The sequence below is a fragment of the Melanerpes formicivorus genome, unplaced genomic scaffold (genome assembly GCF_026170545.1).
Source record: "Melanerpes formicivorus ecotype bairdi unplaced genomic scaffold, bMelFor1.0.p_v2 SCAF_19, whole genome shotgun sequence".
Taxonomy (NCBI): Eukaryota; Metazoa; Chordata; class Aves; order Piciformes; family Picidae; genus Melanerpes; species Melanerpes formicivorus.
The window spans coordinates 3,298,423-3,322,228 of NW_027142371.1; the positions used below are offsets into that span (position 1 = coordinate 3,298,423).

Below are 23,806 nucleotides of genomic sequence, written 5' to 3' on the forward strand. Positions count from 1 at the left end.
ACCTGCTAATGCAGTGCTAAGATGATCAGCACTCAAATCCCCGAGATCTCTCCTTCTTCACAGAGGTTAAAGAGTGTAGTTTTTGAAAACTTTAGCTTTACGCCAAGTTAAAACACAGAAGACCAATGGGATCTGTGCAGTCCTGATGCAGTGCCCTAGAGGTAATGTTCCCAGCCTGCTGAGAGCACCCAGGGCCCTTCCAGCCCTGACTATATCCCATCTGGAAAGGTTCAGGAAAAAAACATGTGAACATGAGCTCAGCTGAGGGGTCCTCCAGCAGCTTGACTGTGCTGGACAGGGACTCCCTCAAGCTTAGCTGGTGCATCCCATGGCCCTTGAGATGTGCATGGCTTTGTGCCACCTCCATATAGGTTGTGTCCCCTTCCCCTGGCCAGCCCTCAGTGAAATCTTCAGCACTTTCTTCTCCCTGGTACCTCAGCTGGGTGTCAGGCTGTGGTAGGGTGATGATGCAGCCAGCCTGGTCTGGGTGCTGGACATAGCTGTGGGAAGAAGGTCCCAATATAGAGCTGTGCCCCAGGCCTCTGGAGTGTGAGAAGACTACAGGCTAGACATTGGTGTGCAGCATAGAATGGTAGGTGGACATCTCAGGAGCTTGAGGTCTGAATATAAACAGACCCTTCACTGAGGAAAGCCATGGGAATGAGACAGTGTGCAGTGTGGCAGCATTGCCCATGAGCTCCTGTGCCTTTCTTTGTTGTTATTCTCTTAAAGGTGATCTCTGCTAACCCAGAAACAGGTTGGTAGAAAAGAAGACAAATGGTAGAGAGTAAATGTAGTGTGAGATAGTAAAAAAATAAGGGGATTTATTTAAACTGAACTGCATCTCAAAGTCTCTTTTAATCTAGTCCTGGTGCTCCATTCATCATGTTGCTGTCTGGGCATCATTTGCAGGACTGCTGACCCCTGAGCATGTAGATGCATATGCAGAGCTGGGACTGCATGTCACCATGTCCCTGCAGGCACTGGTGCTAAACCCAGGGGTGAACTTCTTAGGGAAAGGGAGTGAGGCAGACCAAGGAGCCCCATCAACTATCTTTGGAATAATTCATGTGCCCCCTTGGTGTATGGTGGGGTTGTGCCTGATTCCCAGATCCTCTGTCTCTTCTGTTGAGATCAAGGCTAGGTCTGATCTGTAGAGGGTAAAGCTGGGGACTTGACAGCAGAAATCTGGTTTCTATTTCAGGCAGTGCCACTGCAACATGCTTTTTAACAGGGCTGGTGGATTGTGTGTTTCCCACAACCAAAGGGAAACTTATTCCAAAGGGAGTGTTTAAAAGCAGCCAAGGGAAAGAGGAAAGGGGTGATGTGATCTGATACCCACTGACCTCTCTTGGATAGGCATTATCTCCCCTTCTCTTGGGTACCCTGAGAAACACACAACCCTCCACAGAACGGATGTTCTTTCAATATTCTCCCTCACACCCTTTTCCCCCCTTCCTTTAGTCCTTGATCTGTTTAGAAATTCCCATTTGTTTGCCTCTCTGGTTTCCATAACCTCACTGACACTGGAGCCATGAGGAAAACCTAGTGTTAGCGGCTCAGCAGTGGAAGTTCAGTTCAGTCCAGCTGTGGCCAGTTCAGTGTTCACTCTTCCTTTGTTTTTGTGTTTGAGTTTGGTTTGTTGTTGTTGTTGTTTTTTTTCCACTACCACGTCCATTTCTGCAGAAGCAGCTGACACCTTAGTCACAAGATCAGAGTCACAGATCTACCAAAGCTCTTAATACCTAGTTGGGTGTTTGTGTGTGCATTTTCTTTTTTCAGGGTAAGTACATATTTTAAGGATGGAATAACAGTTTGTCCAAGAATCAACAGTCCACAGGGAGCCAACTAGTCTAGCAGCCAAGGCTTGTGCTGCTTCCTTGAGGTTTGGAGGATGAGCTGCTTGCCTGTCCTCTTACATAAAAGCACAGCAAACTGTCAGAATAAACAGATTTTTAAATAGATGACACCATCAGTCAAAGCTGAGGAGAAGCTCATTGGCTGGAAAAGAGATCAAGGCAGCTGGGAGTTTGGATGACCCAGCCAAAAGATTTGGACTAAAAGGTTCTTTTTCATTCACTGCAGCTAGCCTTTTTTCCCCTTTTCTTTCTTTCACTAGGTAATCAGCCAGGAAAGAAATAAAATCTCCTCCTTCCTCCAGGCAGTGAATCTGGAATCAGCACCCTATTGCTTTATTTTATAATTCTTTTGGGTGGATTTCTTTGCTAAGGACAGATTGCTACTGGGTACGAGCCTTTGTCTTGGAGCAAGCTAAAGAAGGAGCTCTGTTCTCTGGGGTGGTTTATTGCTCACTATTTGACAAGCCAGTGGTACATTTAGGTTAACTGGGGTCATCTGGTGATGATATCCCAGGTTTAGAGCCTGGGTTAGGCCAGTTTTAATCAGCCCTGCCTGGTGCAGTATTTGTTGGGCAAGCTACCTGGCATTTCTGTGCAGCTGGTGAGCCAAATGGGGAGAAGAGGTGCTTGCAGCTACTCTTTCTCTAGAGATGCCATCAGGAATTTTCCAGGAGAAATGCCTGCTCTCTGGGCATATCTAGGTTTAAGGGTTGCCCTCTGACTATGCCAAAGCTGGGGGAGAGACAAGGTGGGACAGCTTGTTGAGTCATCTTTCCTATGTATCCTTAGAGCAGCAGGACACTGTCTGTGACAAACAGAGGAGTTGTCTATGAAATGTCATTAAATTTACAGGCAGTGATTGTTATTCCAGAGCAAGGAGAGGAGAAGGAAAGAGGCTGTGGTCCAGCTAGGAATTGGCTAGACTAGTTCTTGGATTGTTTTCCATGCTGTGGTTATCCTTATCTGCATCTGGAAACTGGAGCGTGTTGTATGTGTTTGTAAGAGCAGGCGGATGTGTGAAGTGTGCTGGCAAAGTCAGAAATCTCATTTTCCCTCTAATATAATGCAGCCTGATTAGATTGTTATTGACATGCTGAGAACCTGCAAGGGTTATAACATCTCTGTGGAAAGGCATCTGTCTGTTCCTCTCCTCCTTCTGCCTGGAAGGGCTGCAGAGCTGGAAACGGGGAAGGATCTTTCAGAACGCAAATCCAGCTGTGAAGTAAATCTGTTGGGAAAGCACATTGTGCCTGCCAGCTGACCAGCAGTTTGACAACCTATGGGGAACTGCAAGCCAATTAACAGCAGTTTGGAACAATTAGTAATTCCCTAACAGGGAGAAGAGGAGGGGCAAGAGACAAAAGGGGGAAAAAAAGAAAAGGAAGAAAGAAAAAGAAACAACCCATAACCAAAACCTCAAAACAAAACTGCTGGAGTTTGCTGGACGTTTTCCATCCCCTAGATCATTGCTAACAAGAGTTACTGGCAGTGTTTGGGTGACCAGCTCAAAAGAGTGGGGAATAGAAGTCAGAAGTGGGCAGATCTTTTAGATCTTTGATGGTGCAGAGTCAAGCAGACAGATATGTGGTGTCTAGAGGAGGTTGTGCAGAACTGGGTGGAGGTATCTGACCGAGCTGCTCCCACTGCAGTGTCTGCAGTTGCGTGGTGTGGCACTCCACCTGATGAATCAGAGGAGCCCACTAGGTTAGAGTGTCTACACTGCTCTTGGGACTCAAGTTCACTTGTTCTGAATTAGCTTGGCTATTCCTGTATAGTATTGTGCTTTGCCTTCCAGTAAAACTGAGAGAGGGTGTGGACTAACTGGCTTTATGAATGTTCTCCTTCCCAAAGATGGCTCTTGCCATGGTCAGATAACAGCAATGCTCACTGTCAAAATTCACCTCTGCAAAACTCAGGGAGGGTCAGTTAAAATATCTGGGATGTTGCTGTCTTTGACCATGGCTGACTCAACCTCAAAAATCCTCATCCCCAAAAGCCCTCTGAAGATGGATTTATCTCCAGGAATGATTTGGGGTTCAGCAAAATTGTGTGTTTCAGTGAAATGCTTTTTTCTTCTCACCAGCTTATTTACATTCTGCATTATTATATATTTATTTTTTTTACTGGGATGCCTTCTATTCATTTGTTGGATCCACTTCTCTTGCATCTTGTTCCAACTCTGAGTGCTTTACAGGGCGAGCCTGCCTTTCAAGATTGTGCATGATTGCTACCATAGGAATAGTTTTCCTGTGTTTGCAAGATGTGCACTGCTAAACAAAGCAAGTAGGGAAGCTAGGAGAGATGAGTGGAAAATTACTACATAAAGAAGAGGAAGGAATGACAATAGATGACAAGGAGTTAATCAAACAAACAATGGTCCTTTCAACATTTTCTTTTTCTTTATCTCTTTTTTTTTTCCCTTTAAAAATAATTTCAATCATAGAATGATTGTGTTGGCCAATGCTTGATACTTTTCTGTCTGATTAGAGCTGGGTTGCAGTGGCCATGATGAGTTACCACAGCAGTCTATTATTGGCATTAACTGGTGTCCCTCATTAAATCAAGCTAAAAGAGGCAGGGAAGGTGTTCCTCAGCTTATAATTATTTAAATTTATTTTAAAGAATAAATTCATTTTCATTTAGCAGAACATCCTTGTCTTTAAAATAGAAGCTCTTCAGTTTTGATGTTGTGGTTTTTTTTTTTCCTCTTCCTCTATAAATTCATGCTTTGAGGAAAATTAATTTACTAAGCAAAGGAGTTTCGAAGGTCATTTTGAGTGCCAGTAGCATTGTACAGAGGACCTTTGAGAAGAGTTGTTTGTCTGTGCAGGTATTTCTGTGGTCCTCTGTTGCTCTCTCTACCAGATGTCACTCATCTTGAGTACTGTGTCCAGTTCTGGGCCCCTCAATTTAAGAAGGACATTGAGACTCTTGAACATGTCCAGAGAAGGGCAACGAGGGAGAGGCCTCAAGCACAGCCCTGTAAGGAGAGGCTGAGGGAGCTGGGATTGTTTAGCCTGGAGAAGAGGAGGCTTAGGGAGACCTTATTGCTGTCTACAACTACCTGAAGGGAGGTTGTAGCCAGGGTTGGTCTCTTGTCCCAGACCACCAGAACAAGAGGACACAGTCTCAAGCTGCACCAGGGGAAGTTTAAGCTGGAGGTGAGGAGAAAGTTCTTCCCAGAGAGAGTTGTCAGCCATTGGAAAGTGCTGCCCAGGGAGGTGGTGGAGTCCCCATCCCTGGAGGTGTTCAAGATGGGATTGGATGTGGCACTTGGTGCCATGCTTTAGTTAGTCAGGAGGTGTTGGGTGACAGGTTGGACTTGATGATCTTTGAGGTCTTTTCCAACTGTATCGATTCTATGATTCTATGATCTATCAAAACAGTAGGCACCTCTCTGTCCACCGTGTCCACAGATGAAGTTATTGTATATTAAAACACAAAGATATCAGAAGAAAGCTAACATTTGCTTCTGACTTGGCTTGCAAAACTATATAAAAGAGTCCAATGAGATGTGGGTGAAGGAGGAGCTCCAGGAGGGCTGGGTCTTTGAAGGAAATACTGCTTTGGGGAGTCAAGTGGAAATATGATCTTCTGGCCTTGCTTTGTATTTCATTCTGTGGAAGTCTACTGAGAAATTAGGTGACACACTTCTGCATTTGCTATAGAGGATAAATTTTCTTGGGAACACAGACCCATAAGTTGGCAGATCTCTCTAGTGATGGGGAAAAACAGCTTGCTTCCACATAACACAGTACAAACGATGCAAAAGGTACTTCAGGACTCTGAATGGCTTTTCTCACTATCATAGCTCTTGTCCTGGGATCCCTGCAGACCTTTTAGTACTATCTAAGTTCCCCTCCATGACCACAGGTCCTGTACATTGCACAGAGGAACAATGCAAATATTTATTTTTCTTCACAGGAGAAAAGCTGTGGAGGAAATCTTTAAGATCCATTTCCAATGCCTAACACTTCTGGCTATTGTACATGTCATGGTTAAACCACAGCATTCCTGGATTATCTGTAAGCATGTGATGTAGACAACAGGAGAGTGCCAAATACTTCCTTACACCCTTGTAATACAGATGATGTGAAAAAGGAATACAGGCTATAACTGTGAGTTTAGAGCTACATTTGTGCACCATTTGAGTAAGAAAGTGTGATGTAAGATTATCTGGTTGCTTTTCTAAGCCTGCTCTGACTTCATTTTGTGTGGAGTGCTGGTTTTCCTCTCCCGTCACACGCTGGTATGCACGCTCCACACGGACTGACACCAGTTCTGCCACACATTTCATGGAGGACAGCACATTCAGTTACTCTTTCTAACTTTTCTGAAAATCAAATACAAACTGTGTATGGGTCACCATAAATAGAGGCTGGAACCATCTGTGCTCTTTAGAGGGGAAAGATGTTCTCATAGTGTCTCTTACATGCCCCCTTTTACTTTCACAACCTGTTTTTACTTACAGGCAGGTGCCACATTTTGTATCAGTTCACTCAGCCTTTTGGCTGGATGAGTTGAGTTATAAAACTTTCTTGTAGCACTTTACTGGCTCCCACCGTATTAATCTGTGATTACATTTGGATGGTCAAAGACCCAGCACTGCTAGGAAAGCCATAGGGGAGATGGTCAATATGCATTTTTTTGCTATCTAGTGTCCAAATTGTTGTTATAAAATGGTAATGCACCCATTGAAAACACTGGTATACCAGTCTGAGGTTCTAGGATGGTGTACTGAAGAACAGCAGCTCAATATGAGGATTGCGGAGGCTCCCTGAGCAGATGCAGTGTGGACTGAGTAGAGTTTGAGCAGAGCAGATACAGTAGTAGTAATTCAAAGTAGTAATTCAAAGTCAACCTAAGGGAGAAAGGTTGCAAGTAGCCCCTTGTGTATACTGCAAGTCATGTCCTGGGAATTCTAGATCTCCCAGAGTTTCAGAACTGCTTCTTTCCTGGGTTCTACTTAGGTTGCATTTATCCCATCTCCATTTCAGTTTCTTGTACCTACTCACAGTTTGTCTGCTCCATTCCTGCTTGAGGGTCCCAGGAGACAGCCTGTGCTTGCTCCTCAGATCTGGACTTTCTACCCAGCATGTGATTGTCTTCACTTGGTCCAATGCATGTATGTGTATTCATTGCAGCGTGATAAGTGCTTGCCACTGATCTGAGATCACAGCTGTGGCCATCACCTATTGGATGGGAATCTGCTATGTTGTAACTTAAAATAGAAAGATATAGGAAGATAGAGTTAGATATAGAAATTGCTCCTTCGTAGTAGAGAAACACTTCTGCAGCATCTTGCATCGTTGGTCTCCAGTCTGTTAGACTTGTACAAGGAGGCAGAAAGCTTGTTGTCCTGTGGAGCTGGTGGTTTGGTGTGCAACACCAACCACTTTGCCTCTGAAAATAAGAAATGCTGCAAAAGCTCCATCAGAACAAACCATGGCGCATTTGATTGGCAAGACTGTTCTGAAGGCATTGAATAGAGGCAGATGAAGGTAATCTGAGCTCCTCACTGTGAGATTTTTGATTCAAACCCACATTTTGTCAATATTTACACTTGATGTGTGGTGGAACTAGGTTTGAGGGGAATGCCATAACTCTCTTCACAACTGTGCTCTTCAGCTGCTGGCATTGGGTTGTGTGGTTGAGTCTTATTACATCAGCTGTGATCCCTTTAAATTAGCCAAAGTTGAAATCCAAGGAGAGTCTCATTGGCATTGTTGTGTTTTAAACCATGTGATCAAAATCATAAATATTCTTGACTATTCCTATTATTTGACATGAAAATGGAATGGAATGGAATGGAATGGAATGGAATGGAATGGAATAGAATAGAATAGAATAGAATAGACCAGGTTGGAAGAGACCTTCGAGATCATCGCGTCCAACTTATCAACTAATCCAACCCACCTATCAACTAACCCATGGCACCAAGCACCCTATCAAGTCTCCTCCAGAACACCTTCAATGATGGTGACTCCACCACCTCCTCGGGCAGCCCATTCCAATGGGCAATCACTCTCTCTGTGTAGAACTTCTTCCTAACATCCAGCCTAAACCTCCCTGTCGCAGCCTGAGACTGTGTCCTCTTGTTCTGGTGCTGGCTGCCTGGGAGAAGAGACCAACATCCACCTGTCTACAACCTCCCTTCAGGTAGTTGTAGACAGCAATAAGGTCTCCTCTGAGTCTCCTCTTCTCCAGGCTAAGAAACCCCACACAAGGTGCACATGTGGGACCTTACAGTCTGTTGATGGTGGGAGAAGAATCCCAACTCTGCGTGGTATTTTGTAAGATATGGGAAAGCTTGTGTACTCATAGTCTGAGCATCCTGCTTTATTTTAGGAATAGCTCCATTTGAGAAGCAAGCAACAAGAAAGATTAGAGCAGCTCAGAAACTGGAATGGCCATTGTTTCTGGCATGGCCATTGTTTCTTACTAGTGGTAGATACTTGGGCGATACCTAGCAAACAAGTCATGAGAGCTTCTTAACTTTGTGAACTCCAGGCTTCTGTCTGTATTCCCAACAGCTTTTCTGTCTGTTAACACAAGTGATGTGGGCGGATGATTTGAGCCCTGAGACCTGGAGGATATAAACATGTACCTGAAATTAGGCATGTGTATGTGTTTTGCTGAGTAAGGCTGTCCTAAGTCAGGTATTTAAATTTTAAATGCGCCAGAGCCTTCGCTCATAAAGTAAGCAAATTTCAACCTAGACAGCAGTGAGAGGGAATAAACATTAAGCTTAAAACAAACTGTTATCAAAGTGGCTCTTCAGACTATGTAGAATTGCACTTTAATATGGGCAGAGCATCTCTAAAACCCTTTTGCAGGAGCTAAGAGCTTAGACGGGAACTTTCATGAGAGGCATTACAGATGTCTGTGAATATTGTATAAACACCAGGCTGTTTGCAACAGTTTATACACCTAAATATTTGATAAGAAAATACTGAACATTTAACTCTCCTTGTATTTTTTATACAGCAATAAAGCCACAACTTTTATCAAAAGATGCTGGGAAACCTGCCTAATAATGTGAAACACACTGGGTGGAACGTTCACCGAGCTAGAATGCAGAAGGTGTGTAATCCGTACTGGAATTTTTGTGCTATGGGGGAAAACAGCTAACTCCTTCTTGGCTTGCTTCTGTGTAAAGATGAATGTAATTTGTGAGAACGTTCTCTGGTGTGTCTTCATGTCTCTGTGGCTAAAGAGGTTTCCAAATGGACGTTGCTTGGAAAATGAAAATGCCTTGTGCACCCCTGATGTCATCTGTGCATGGCATTGCATCCCTTTGCCAAGTAACCTTCCTGTAGGAGGCAGGAAATAGCAAGTTGTAGAGCCAAACAGTTTCTCTGAAATTGCATATATCACCTTCAGAGAGACCTTTCAGGAGGTGGCAATGAGTTGCTTTAATCCAAAATTTCCAGATGGATTCCAGGAAGAGAAACTCCCCCAGTGACTAAAGTAGACCTCTGGCTGTATTCCCCAAAGCATCTCATTCCCAGTTTTACACATTATATGGCCATACAGGAGTAGCACCTCAAAGGCTGTGCATGCCTGCTGTAGGAGAATTCAAAGGCTCACTAACTCCTCAGCAGAATTAACTGCTTTGAGAAATCACCTAACTGCATGCTTGGGCAGACCAGAGGTAGTGCTGGACAGGGAGGAGAGTTAGCTCCAGGAAGAGAAGTATTTTCTGTCGGCAGTGGAAAGCTTTCAGCTTTAGCATGGGAAATATAAGCTCTATTCCCAAGGTTGAGAGGTGTCAATCCCCAAAGGAATGAGATTTAACACTCATTTTCCGTAGTTTCCTTTGGCATTTCTGGTAGGAATGCAACAGCTTTATCTCCTCCAAGCAGAACAATTGTATACCCTAAGGGAAGGAACATGGAGCCTTCTGGGGGAATTTTAACATTGGTACACTATGTGGCCATCATTTTCTAGAGGTATCAGGCTTAGAAAGCAGATTAACAGAAGTTTGAAAATCATAACTGGAAGGACCAGTTAGGAGGAGGAAGAGTCTCCTCAAAGCCATACTGTGCTGCAGGTCATAGTTTTAAATTCTCATGCCTCTTATTAATTTGATTCTTCAGATTTTACTCATTATCTTATTGGCTTTATTGTCTAAATAGCTTTATCAAACTTGCCCTTTAATGAAAATATTCACTTGGCTTTCAGCAGAAATCCAGCTTCTAGTTGTGTAGGCATTTTAAAGTTATTTCCTTTTTATACTAGAGCAGTTGCCCATGAGTGTTGTTCCACTAAAGAAAAAAAACCTTCATCAGCAAATGCTTTCAGCCAAGATAGGGTGAGCTGCTGGAATGTGTCCAGAGAAGGGCAACAAAGCTGGGGAGGAGCACAAGCCCTGTGAGGAGAGGCTGAGGGAGTTGGGGTTGCTTAGCTGGGAGAAGAGGAGGCTAGGGGAGACCTTATTGCTCTCTACAACTACCTGAAGGGAGGTTGTAGCCAGGTGGGGGTTGGTCTATTCTTCCAGGCAATCTCACAGTCTCAAGCTGCACCAGGGGAGGTTTAGGCTGGATGTTAGGAAGAAATTCATCACAGAAAGAGAGATTGGCCATTGGAATATGCTGCCCAGGGTGGTGGTGGAGTCACCGTCACTGGAGGCATTTAAGAAGAGACTGGATGAGGCACTTAGTGCCATGGTTTAGTTGATGAGGTGGTGTTGGGTGATAGGTTGCACTTGATGATCTCGAAGGTCTTTTCCAACCTGGTTAATTCCTATTCTATTCTATTCTATTCTATTCTATTCTATTCTATTCTATTCTATTCTATTCTATCCTATCCTATCCTATCCTATCCTATCCTATCCTATCCTATCCTATCCTATCCTATCCTATCCTATCCTATCCCTATTCCTATTCCTATTCTGACGCAGTAGCAGAAATGCTACACCCTCTGCAATCGTCACCATTGATGAAGTGAATGTGTAACAATAGAAGAAATGTTGCCGTTCTTGAAGGTTAGTAAACCTGAAAGGCCTGTAGATAAGGTCTTACATGATTAGTCTTTGTTTTGTCCAGAAGACAGCCCCTCATCTGCGGTGCAATGCCATTTGCAAGGCTGAATACGTATTTTTCCTTCTCCGAAATTTGCATACCTCTTGGTCACTTAACACAGAAGAATGAACAACATCAGAGATTTCCACTTTGAATTATTTAGGAATCTACCTTTACTCCCTGAGTGTGTAAGACTGTCCCTGAATGACCTGCTGGGGCAAGATGTGGAGGAATTATCTTCTTCTCCCCTAAAAGAAGACCACAACATTAACTGCAAAACCCAGCATTACAGGATATTTGTTCTTAATTCTTCCAGGAATCATGGAACTGGCTTTGCTTAATGGAAGATCATGTGTATTGAAGGGGAAATTCCTTTCAGATCTGCACAGACATCAGGTCAAAAGTTTGTACTGGCCAAAAACATTACTGCAGTTGACTAGGGTAGGCTGAAAAAATGATGGCCAAGAAAATGTATGCTCTGGAATAAATGACACGGTTGATGTGGCCAGATCTCACACATGTACGTTAGGATTAATTCCTTGGTGGCCTGCAGTTATTTCCACTTTACATTGGCATAAATAATGCAGAAAATAAGGTTAGCATTTGTGCCACCTACAGTGCAAATACCACTGCCAGCCCAAGCTATGCAACTGTTTGTGTGTGTTTTTCCTACGACTTGAACAGGAGCAGGGCTTCCTTAGAGCACTGAAATGTCAGAAAATCTATCACCAGGCTTGCCCCCATAGCTTTAAGTGTTTTGCCATCAGTTCTTTCCTATAATTGTATTTCTATTGTGAATAATTCAGGAAGCCATCCAGCCTCCTTTGTTCAATGAGTATTTCAGGCCACCTATAAGTCATGAGGCTGCAAAGGGTGAGAGAGAGTTCTTCTTCATCACCCCCTAGGATTATTGTTTTTTTAACAAAGTTTATTACCTCCATTTGACAAGTTGGAAGCTGAGACACTAAATGACTTGGCCAAGGTCATACAGGAAATTTGGGATGGAGCACCAAACATATGATTGTAAGTGGCTTCCAAACCAGCTCTCAAACCACTGGACATCCTTCTTAATTTCCAGTCTTTTCTGGCACTGCTACCAACTGTCTGATCCAACTCCTTAATCACGTTGTTTTGCTTTTTCCCTTCTTTTGTAAATAAAACCAGTATCACAAGGTAATGTACCAAAGAAATCAGTAGGTAGGTAGTAATTTCCTCAGCCAGTTTCACTTCTCTTTCAGTTCACAACTTGTCCTCTAAAAAAAAAAACAATGATTCCTTGCTTGAAGCACTTTACTGAATCATTTCTATTCAAAAATGTCTGTTAGCACTTTCCTAAGCCTCAGACTGAACATCTTTGATCCACCCATTTCAAGATTAGATGGCTGACAGAACCCAAAGTCTAGATCCAAAAACATCCATGTTTTGGAGGTATAGTCAAAGCCCAAGCCTGGATTTGGCTCTTAACATGGTTGCTTTGATCTGACTTCAGATCTGAGTACCATGCCCTGTGACATCTCTGTTGCTAGCACAAAATCCTGTGTTCTTGTCTCTGTGAGAGCTCTTGGCCTTGATGAGTGCCTCAGTGCACCTTTTGTGGGAAATGACACCTCCTGATCCTCTCAGACTTGGTTCAGATGGTGTTCTCATGCACTGGGTTTTTTAAAGGGTTGGTTATTTATTTCTTACCTGGAGGCTCAGAGAATCTGGCATCTTGACAGGGGTAAGTGTGCAAGAAATCCCCACGTTGCATGTTAGCACCAGGCTTAGTAGTTTGATATTGGTTGGACTTGATGATCTAAAAAGTCTTTTCCAACCAAAACAGCTCTCTGATACGATGTTGTTCCCATTCTGCTCTCCCTCCTGCCTGTTTTCCATGCTGCCTGTGCAGCTGCTTCCCACTTCCTAGAAATCAAATCCCCACTACTCCTCCCCATCTCACTCCTGTCCCCACATGATGAGAACATGGCATAGTTTTATCCCCACGGATGGGAAAGCCAGGGCAAGCTCAGTACTGTGGTCTTTTGCACTAACAGCACTTTGGTGGCAATTCACTCTTTCCAGGGAATTATTCTAGATTTATTCACCACAAAGCACCCAACCATAACAACTCAGTAATTTTAAGGCCTAAGGAAAAAATGTAACAAGATGTTCAAAATTTTTGGTTTGGGATAATTGGGAGTTGTTTATATCCTTGTGGTGCTGATTGTGTTGTCATATACCACCGTTACTGGTGTCCTCAAGAACAGGATTATCTCTGCTTGGAAAAAAAGCCTCTGCTTTAACCACTTAAATGCTGGTTAATGCAGCTGATAAATGGGAGGAAAAATATACTCCCCTGCTGTTACTGGATCTAGAAGATGCTCAAAAACCATAATGATGAGGGTTGAATAAACAGATGGTAAGTTGTATGATAAAACTATCAGGACACTGACACTCTTCAGAGCATTCAGGACAGCATCTCCCAAGTGCAGGGCACAAAAGAGCTCTTCACTTCCTGGATCTGAAAGTAATTCTCTGTGCATTCAGATCAGACCAAGTTTTCCCAGCCATACCTTTCTTGGAGGTTTTTACCCTCCAATTATTTCTGGATGAAGTTGGCAATCACATCTCTGGCTTGTGGTTTTTCCCCTGACTCACTGAAATGCCAGGGCTACCCATGAAGTCTGACGGATGCTTCGTGTAATGGAAATGTGTTGTATAAGATCTGGGGCTTGACACTGCTGCTGCTTCTCAGCTTCCCTGTACAGATGGAGCTGGTATCTCCTACTAGCCCACTGGAAAGGGCTGGAATGAATGGGTTGAGGCTGAATGCTCTTTACAACACTTTGATAGTTAAAAGAGTTTAAGTAGAAGTGACATTTGCACTCATAAGATGAAAGTGGCATAGGAAAGCTTTCCTCTGAGTTTTCTGGGGGTTATTGTTTCATTTTCTTGGATATTTGATATTGTTTTGTTTTGGTTTGGTTTTTTAATTGTTATTGTAAGGTCCTGTCAATAATAAGTTCTAATGCTTTATACCAACTTCCAGCCTCTCTGAAGTTTTCAGCAGTAATTTCCCTCTGATTTTCTGAGAACTAGGACCTGGAAGGCAGCAAGCTAGATGTGCTTTGTCAAGAGAAAACATTGTCTGCATCTAGAGTTTTCATAACATCTAATTTAAAGCACATCTTGAATTTTTTGAGGAAAAACAACCTCAACAAAACTCAACAACTGTAGAGAGGAAAATGAGCCATTTCCTTAGCTTGAACCTGCATGAATTAGTGGTAAAGTGTTGATCTCTAAACTTGCAGTTTCTGAACCGTAAAATCTGTTTATTTCACCCTATAAAAGAACATTTTAACTTATATGGCTATTTAAGTTTAAAAGCTATTAGAGAAGTGGGTGGGGAGAGGAGGAGAAGGAGCTTGAATCAGTAATTCAAGCTTGCAATACAATCTCATTTGCTGCGTAGCTTGCATAGAAATCCCCTTCAATGTGGATTTTCTGTGCTCATAGCAGTCCCACCATACAGGAAATACAGAGTGTGTATTTCCAACATTATCCATAATTGTAGTAAAGCTTGTAAAGCAACTCATTCTTTGTGTATTCCTGGTGATTGGCAATAACTGGATATTCTTAACCATGCATTTAAAGGAGGAATAGCATAATGAGCTGGCAGAAACTAGTATCTGCAGTGACTTTCCAAAAGGAGCTGGGGTGAAGGTCTTTATTGACATGCTCTTGCTTCAGGAACACTAGCTTGACGGAAATCTTACCTACCTACCTACCTTCCTATCCACCCACCTGCTCATTGTTTCTTTTAAACCTGAATTTTGTGTGTTTCCCTACAGATTGAAAGTGCTGAGGCTAAAATTGACTCCATCAAGTACCCTCGGGTGGGCAGAGCAAAGTCACAGCACCTTCAGGAGAGAGATGAGGAGGGAACATTTCCTGCTGGAGACATGGCAGAGGTGAAGGAAGCCTGGGTCCTGCTGCAGTATGCTCCCTGTTATCCTGTGGCTTGTTGCATCCCAAAGAAAGCAAAGAAGGGCTTGTGCCGCTTCAGATAAAAGGTGGGTGTTTGTCCTTTGTCCCAGGATGGAACACAGGAAGGAAGAGCTTCTTGCACAGACTCTGATACTCATTCACACACAGAGAGAGCTATTTGCAAGCAGCAGCCTTGCTTCAGCAGTCACCTTCAGCAAAAAGGAGGAGAGGTTTTGATTCTCTTCCTGCAAAATTGATAGAACATCGTCAACGCTGTGAGAGGTTGTGCTTCACTTGAGCTGTGCAGGCCCTTTCCCTACTAACTATCCCTGAACTTGCAGTGCCTTGCTAAAAATAGTTCAAAGCATAACTGTGTGTTCCCTGAACTGTGATCCTACCAGTCCTGTATTACTCGACTCACCATTCCTTTGAAAGTATTCATCCTTCCCCTTGTAAAACTTAAATCGGCTCACTCCTTGGTCCAAGGGCTGACATCATTATGATGTCACATCCTATGTAATGGTGTGAGGCCTGGAAAAGCACTCACAGCAAAACCACACGGTGAATTGAATTTGCAGTGCCTCAGACCTTGCTTGCAGGCTGATCTGCCTCCCACCTCCCACAATTCCTTGTACTTTTAAATCCGTGTGTGTGCTTCCTTGGAAATACCCCCTGGTAACACAGCAGCGCACTGCTGAGGAGCTGTCAAGGGTCTTGTTAACGTTCCCATTTTTCTTTCCATGACCCCATTTGTTTTACAATGTTTGTGAGAGCAAAAGTGATTGTTTTACCAAATTAAGCTAGTTTTCTTGCCAGGAACAGTGGCTAGGATCTTGTTGACAGATCTGGAAAAGATCGTTCTTTCGATACATTTTGAGTGCATTTCTTAAGGATGTCTGCCATGCAGTGTTTCCAAACTCAGACCATCATTTAACTGTTTAATATTATACAGTGACAGGGACAAATTAGCACCTTTCATCTTCCTATCAAAAGTAACACATCCCAAGAAGACATTTCAAGAGCTTCAGAGCTCTTATTTAGAAAGAAGTGTAGGAAACGATTTAAATATTTGGAAATCAAAATCTTGGCCCAGAAAAGGCCTGAGAGGGTTTGAGAGGCCTTAGAATTATCTCCATTTTGTTTGTATGTGTTTGGAGTTACCTTTTCTCTCCTGTGTCTTTTACATGATGATTTTTTTCTTTCTGATAGAAAGCTGTCTTCATAGTCTGCTCTGAACTCTGTGTCTCGTCCCTTTGCTCGACAGCTTCCTCATGGGCACAAGGTGGGGTTATTTATGCATTTATCTATTTTGTTTTCTCCCACCCCCCCATCATGCATAGCTTGGTGTCGACCGGTTAGAGGGTATCAGGGCTCTCCAGAGGTACCTTGACAGGCTGGACAGATGGGCAGAGTCCAATGGGATGGCATTCAACAACTCCAAGTGCTGGGTGCTGCACTTTGGCCACAACAACCCCATGCAGCGCTACAGGCTGGGGTCAGAGTGGTTGGAGAGCTGCCAAACAGAAAAGGATCTGGGGATACTGATTGATAGCTGGCTGAACGTGAGCCAGCAGTGTGCCCAGGTAGCCAAGAAGGCAAATGGCATCCTGGTCTGCATCAGAAATTGTGTGGCCAGCAGGGAAATCATTCTGCCCCTGTACTCAACACTGGTTGGACCACACCTTGAGTACTGTGTGCAGTTCTTGGCCCCTCAATTTAAGAAGGACATTGGGACTCTTGAACATGTCCAGAGAAGGACAACAAGGCTGGGGAGAGGCCTCGAGCACAAGCCCTATGAGGAGAGGCTGAGGGAGCTGGGATTGTTTAGCCTGGAGAAGAGGAGGCTCAAGGGAGACCTTCTTGCTCTCTCCAACTACCTGAAGGGAGGTTGTAGCCAGAAAGGGGTTGGTCTATTCTCCCAGGCAACCAGAACCAGAACAAGAGGACATAGTCTCAAGCTGTGCCAGGGGAAGTTTAGGCTGGAGGTGAGGAGAAAGTTCTTCACAGAGAGAGTTGTTAGCCATTGGAATGTGCTGCCCAGGGAGGTGGTGGATTCACTGTCCCTGGTGGTGTTCAAGTGGGGATTGGATGTGGCACTTGATGCCATGGTCTAGTAGTCATGAGGTCTTGGGTGACAGGTTGGACTTGATGATCTTTGAGGTCTTTCGAGGTCACTGGCAGCGATCATTGCAATTTGCTTTCTTGTTGAGCTTCTCTCTGCTGAAGGGGACAGCTTTCTCCCAAGCTACTGGTGTTATTCAAGGCTTTTAATCCTTTGTGCTGAAAGACTGAAGTTTGTACTGGAGGTTCCTGGATGTTTAGGTAGATGTTGAAGTTCTGTGTTTAGCATCATGATTGGTGTGATGGCAGAAGTGAGATGATCCAGGCAGTCCTTCCAGCTGTATGGTGCTGGGGAATGTAGTGCTGTACAGGGACACTTTTGCTGTGACATGGAACGCCTCCCTTCATATTTTGTGCTCATTGATGCCTCTATGCAGTGTAGTCACATGAAGATTCATATTCTTTCTCCTAGTTTTGGTCCATGCAGATACCTTGGGTTAAGAGAAGGGAGAATACGGATCCAAGTCAATATGTCTGTGTATTTCACTTTTCTGTCTGAGAATATTAAGGCCAGATTCTCATTTATACTAAGCCCACTTGCAATATTCTGGCAACATAAAGATGCCTTATGAGGAATGTAAATTAAAGTCTCTTTGTACTTTTAATAGTGTTTGTAGTTTCACTTGGCTGCAGTACAGGAATGACACATGTCTATACGAATGGCATTTGCTATCCTGTTGATGGCTGCTGATATTCTTCATGCTTCTACCCCCTATACTAATTAAACCATGAATCTGCTACAGTCCCAGCTTTCCAGTCTCCTTGAAGTGTAGTATTTTCTTGAAACATCTAAACCAGGATTTCAGATTCAAGCAATTCTTCTGTCCTTCCTTTACCATGCAATGACCTGGCGTGTGTCTGCATGAATCTCTATTAAATGCCCAGTTTTGTAATGCCTGGACAGATTGTCCTTACCATGTATGTTGTTTAAATTGGGGAGGAAGGTTCTTCATCTCAGTATGCCCTGTACAGTGCAGAGAACCTCTTTGTTTTCCTGGGCTGAGGAAAAGAAAATCTCTTGGGAGAAAACCTTCATAGTGAGCTCTTGGATCAAGGACCTCACGGATTTTACATTAAATCATCCCAACTTTTACATGCTCAGGTCCATTTTTATTTCTAACCACTAAAACCTTGCTGTACCAGTGCCTTGCCTTTCAAACAGGTAGCCTTGCCTTGGGTGATCTTACAGAGGATGCTACAAGAATGAAGAACACTGAAAAGCCCAGCAGTTTAGAGAGCAAAGAAATAAAGGACCTGAAGCACAAGGCTTATAGAAAGCTTGCACATGGATTACACAGACTTAAGAGACATTGTCAATATCAGCATCTATTTGATGCATTTCAGAGAAAATACTGCTTTTGTAATGTTTGAAAGCATGCATAAACATTTTAGTTGGTCCATGGCTGTATTCTGACATCAAGCTTTTGCACTGTATTACCACATCTTCAACAGTGCAGGGCTCAGAAGAGTAAGGCAAAAAAAGCCTCCATGAAGAATCCAAAATGAGGTTTTGTTTGTTCAGATGTTATATTTTCTCTTTAAAATAACTGCTTAGCAAGTGATGACTGTGAAGTGCATAGCCTTGAGACTGCTATAGCAAAAAATGTGATGTTGCTCCCCTCATGGAAATCTGCAGCTCTCCAGTGGCTTCAAGTCTCCCATTCCTTCCTTGTCAAGGTCATGAGAACTTAGTCCAAAACCTGTTTGTGGTCTAAGACTGACTTTTATCATGTCAGAGTCTCAGTCTCTATTGATTTTAAATAGAGAAAATTACAGATGGAGGGAACAGAAGATAAAGAAATGTCTCTAGCAGACAAAAATGGCAGCATTTGGAGCTGCTAAGGAGACTGAGCTCTTGAAATAACTTATGAAGGGGAAGAAGCTTAAGCCTCAATGCAGGTGAAATGGCATGAAATGCAAATATTGATGAGATTCTGTAATTTGATAGACGGATTCCTAAAAACTGAGAATTTAATAGCCTCCTCCCATACACTAAAGAATGTGATGGCACTCTGCAAACCTTCAGAGAGCATCACATAGAGTGCAACAATATTTCTGGGAGAAAATAATCTTCTCTACACTCTCAAGTCCTCCCTGCATTCTTCCTGTAGACATTGTGAGTCTTCATTGCAACACTTCCTATCCGGACCAGCTGCTCACTATGTTTCTCCTTCCAAATCTCATCTGAAAGTATATCCTCCCACATTTCTAGATTAAATATTCTTCCTGTGTTGATAGGTGACTCTGGAGGAATTTTCTGAGTGACTGATAAGGTAAAACTCCCCAGTGTTAGGAAAGATGTTGAGCTGCTGGAACATGTCCAGAGAAGGGCAACAAAGCTGGGGAGGGGTTTGGAGCACAAGCCCTAGGAGGAGAGGCTGAGGGAGCTGGGGTTGCTTAGCCTGGAGAAGAGAAGGCTCAGGGGAGACCTTATTGCTCTCTACAACTACCTGAAGGGAGGTTGTAGCCAGTTGGAGGTTGGTCTCTTCTCCCAGGCAACCAGCATCAGAACAAGAGGACACAGTCTCAAGCTGTGCCAAGGGAGGTTTAGACTGGATGTTAGGAAGAAGTTCTTCATAGAAAGAGAGATTGGCCATTGGAATGTGCTGCCCAGGGAGGTGGTGGAGTCCCCATCACTGGAGGTGTTTAGGAAGAGACTGGATGGGGTGCTTGGTGCCATGGTTTAGTTGATTAGATGATGTTGGGTGATAGGTTGGACTCAATCTCAAAGGTCTCTTCCAACCTGGTTAATTCTATTCTATTCTATTCTATTCTATTCTATTCTATTCTATTCTATTCTATTCTATTCTATTCTATTCTATTCTATTCTACTCTATTCTATTCTACATTTGAATGGAGCTGTTAGGATTTCATTTGTCTGCTTCTGTCACTGAAGCTCAACTGTCACAGGCTGTTTATTTCGCACACTGCATTGCTATTTTCTGAAGCCTAAGTTATTCCAAACCCAAGTGAGCTCATGATTCCAGGAGAAGGCCTCTGCTTCGTCTTGGTTGCCCTATGGGGAAGAGGGGAGCCACTTGCTAGGACAGGGTCTTCTCCTGAACCCTCATTAGTTCCTTGCTCGCTGTGGTCTGGCAGTGCCCGGGCTGCCGCGCTCGAGGCCGATGACAGGGGCGATGATGAAGCGTCTGCCGGAGCTGTACATGGCTGCGGGTCACTGCCTCGAAATGTGAGAACAAAATGGGGCCGAGCGCTAATGACTTTCAGGTGTGCGCCAGGGCCTGTCAGGGCACTCAAGGAATTAGTGCTTGGCACAAGGCGCAGGCCTCGGCGCTGCCAAGTCAAACAGAAGCGGGGCCTCGTGTAAATAAACAAGGGCAAAGTGAGCTTTTTCCTCACACCAGATTGTGTATCGAGCTGGTACGCAGGCGCTGAGACGTGGTGTGCACGCACACACTGCCACCCCCTCCTAGGACAGTGAGGCTGGGCTGGCTGTGAAAGGTGGGGTGAGGAGAACTGTAGAATCATGGAGTGGTTTGGCTTGGACAGGATCTTTAAAGGTCATCTAGTCTGACCCCTCTGCCATGGGCAGAGTCACCTTTCACATGTCCAAGTTGCTCAAAGCCCCTTCCAACCTGGCTGTGAACACTTCCAGGGAGGGTGCATCCACAGCTCCTCTAGGCAACCTGTTCCTGTGTTTCACCTGTGTCCTTGTGGAAAATTTATTCCTTATATCTAGTGTATAATTGTGCTGGGAATGGTGAAAAGATCTCCACAGCACCGTTTCTCAGCAGAGGGAACAAGGCTGCTGCCTTGCTAGCGGCTGTTCAATCTGCTGGAGCATTGGTCTTTGCTTCCTTTCCTATGCAGAGGGAACAGTGTTTACATTGCAGGGTATTTCCTTTCTTTCCTTGGAAATGCTCTCTCTGGTCTCTCAGAGTAAGTCCCCTCTCAGCCCACCACTTCTCCCTTTATATATTCCCAACCCATTCTAGTACACACCAAGATTAAATTTCTGCTTTGGCTTGGATTATGTTTTCCAGGCCAATATATTATGCCACCTCCATGCTTCCCTCTCTGCCCCATCTGGCTTCCATCCTACCCCCATAAAGATTATTAATACAGCCTGTTTCCCAGTGATTTATTAGCAGAGGCCAAACTGGTGCCATTTCCCATTTTAGTAGAGCACTGAAAATAATCCTGAGGAGTGTGCCCAGCTATAAAAATGTACTTACACTGTCATATTTGCAGTTTCAAACATGCACCACCTGATAGTCTCAAAAGTGCTCTTTAATTGGGTTTTATGGGTTCTAATTAATTATACCATGTAAAAAAAAAAAAAGAAAAGACTTGTCCCATTACAGCTCTCTGTGGTTTACTCTGCAGAGCAATGTAATTTAGACATAAATTGTCCTTCTCTATTCCCCTGCCCCTGTTTCCCCCCCCAAGTTTCAGTAAGGTTAAACTGAGAGAATAGAAGCAGAGAGTAAGATACATTTTGTTCGGGGCACACAACTTTTCCCAGTACTCATAAAAAGCTTTAAATGTGACTCAAAATGGCTCCACCTTCCTTCTTCTGAATCAGACTGGTGAAATTATGAATAATCCTGCAACTTTCCAAAGCTCACGTCCATGGTAGCTGTGATTTTGCAGAGATTTGAACATGTTGGAGGCTTTACGTGCTGCAGATTATTTCCTGTGACTACACAGAGGTAACAGTGGAGGAAGCTGAGCATATGTGCAGGACTTCAGCTGGATGAAGGTCTAGATCGAGTTTCTCTCCACCACACCATATGAAAATAGTGTGTTAAAGCATCCAGCTGCTTTTATGGCATTTTGGTGTGACTAGCAGCAGAGGAAACCTCTCAAGTTAACTTTCTATCCCCTTTTTTTTGTGTTGGCTTTTTTTTTCCACAATCATGGGGCCTAGATTATTCAAACAAATTCTGGGGCAGTCTTATGACTTTTTAAAAGCTTCCTGGAATGGCTTTGTGAAAAATGAGCAGCTGAGCAGGTACACTTGTGGTTGTTTAAAATATACTCTTATATTACATCCATCACTGTAATAAATTTGGTCTCAGGAGGCAAGGCATGAAATATAGTAGAACTGAAGTAGACAAACATCATTTCTTATAGGCTATGACTTTATCAGGAAATTAGGGAGTCAGAGCACCAATTAATGAGAAAAGACAGGGTAAAGAAACCTCTTTAAAGAAACCTCTTTAAAGAAACCCCTTTAATTTGCCCTACACAGGCAAATGCTATGAACATCAGGTCACACTTCAAATAAGGTAAACGTTCTGTGCATGGCAGATACCTCCAAGACTGCACCACCCAGCCCTTGGAAGGAAAACTGGTGAAATGTCCCAGGTCACCATTCTTAACATGAGTGTTCATGGGATCAAGAAGTTTGTTAGTCATGCCTCACTAATTTGCTTCGTTTGTAAAATAAACAACCGGCCTGTCAGTTGCTGGAAACTTGGACCCTCCTGGGTGTCCAGATCAGGCTGCTTCAGACGCTGCAGCAGGAGCAGTAAGAGCTGATAAAAAGTGAAGGGGAAAAAAAAGCCCAAATCACCAGTCACATGCTTACCTCATCAGTCTGAAAAGCAACAAGATTAATACTAAGAACTGTTTTTATAAAGTAATCCTCTCCTGTAGTAAAACTGGTTGAAAGAACTTTCAGTACACGTATCTAGTTAGTTATGTTAACATGAACTAAAAAGTGCACCATTTTAATGGAAAGAGTTAGCAAAACAGTGAGCCCAAACCTGAATCAATCTGAAAATCCCCATGCAGGGTTTGGGTAAGCCCAAAGAAACCTGAGTGTCTTAGTGTTTGTGCAGTGTTTATATTTGCTTTTACGTGGCTTTTACTGCCTCAGAAGGCCATTTATGGAGAGGAAACAATGTGAAGCCAGCTCTTCTCATGCGATTTTCATCATCCAGAGATTGAAATAAGTGGGATCTGCTCTTTTCGTGCTCTTCTGTCCCCATAAATTACTCCTGGAGGCATTAAAAGGGCTTGTGAAAAACACAGTAATAAATACCAAAAAAGCACAAATCTGAATGCTGCAAACTGCTCACACTGCTGTGGCAGCAGCTCTGTTAATTTATTGAGCAAAACTGACAAGGGACCTCAGTACCTGTTTCAGTGCTGCTGTGTGTGGAGCCTCATGTTACACTGCTGAAACTGGAGCTAAAAATCCCACTGACTTTTAGAACAGCATCCTGACTGCTGTGCTTGGGAGGGGACTGAGTTACTCTGATTATTACAGAAGAATAAGGAAAATGAAGGGAGAGATGAAATATCAGCAGCAAAAGCATTGGCTAGCTCATGTCACCTGCAGCAGCTCCCTGCCCTGGGTGGACTGTGCCTCTGGGCAGGATCGCTGAGGTTGTGTAACAGATGCAAGCTCTGCCAGGTCCTTTCTCCTGACACATCCCAGACCACAAGTGTGGCCCTACATCTGAGGGAGAGAAGCAGCAGGGGCATGCGTGAGTCATGGCCCTCATGACAGGGGAATTCCTCACTGGCTGCTGGCAGGAGCCAGGCTGAGCGGTTTCAACTGCCTGAGCATTACAGAAAGAGCCATTCTCAGCTGAATATTTCATTCCAATTTCTCACCTCCCTTCAAAATAGAAGATCCTGACATAGTGGTGGTGTGGAGTTTTGGGTTTGGATTTAATCATATATTTTTTTAATCGAGCAGTTCTCATGCAGTTTTTTGACTGCTCCTTTGTGAACTAGGTGAAGTTCAGGTTCACAGCAAGCCCCAGGGTATCCTTCAAAGGCATCTGAGTCAAGTTACTTTTTTCACTCTGCTCATTCTCTTGATAGGAAAACACAAAAGAACAAACTGCCAATGAAAGAAAT

At 43.6% G+C, this 23,806-nt stretch overlaps 1 long non-coding RNA gene across 3 annotated transcripts in view; it reads left to right on the top strand.

The window, feature by feature from the left end:
* LOC137446839 (uncharacterized) overlaps positions 1 to 23,806 on the top strand; it is a 57,169-nt gene that overhangs the window by 24,897 nt on the left and 8,466 nt on the right. For all 3 annotated transcript variants that reach the window (XR_010988736.1, XR_010988737.1, XR_010988735.1), the window contains exons 5-6: positions 14,713 to 14,934; positions 16,058 to 16,130. This is a non-coding gene — a long non-coding RNA (uncharacterized lncRNA). The remainder of the gene's footprint in view (positions 1 to 14,712; positions 14,935 to 16,057; positions 16,131 to 23,806) is intronic.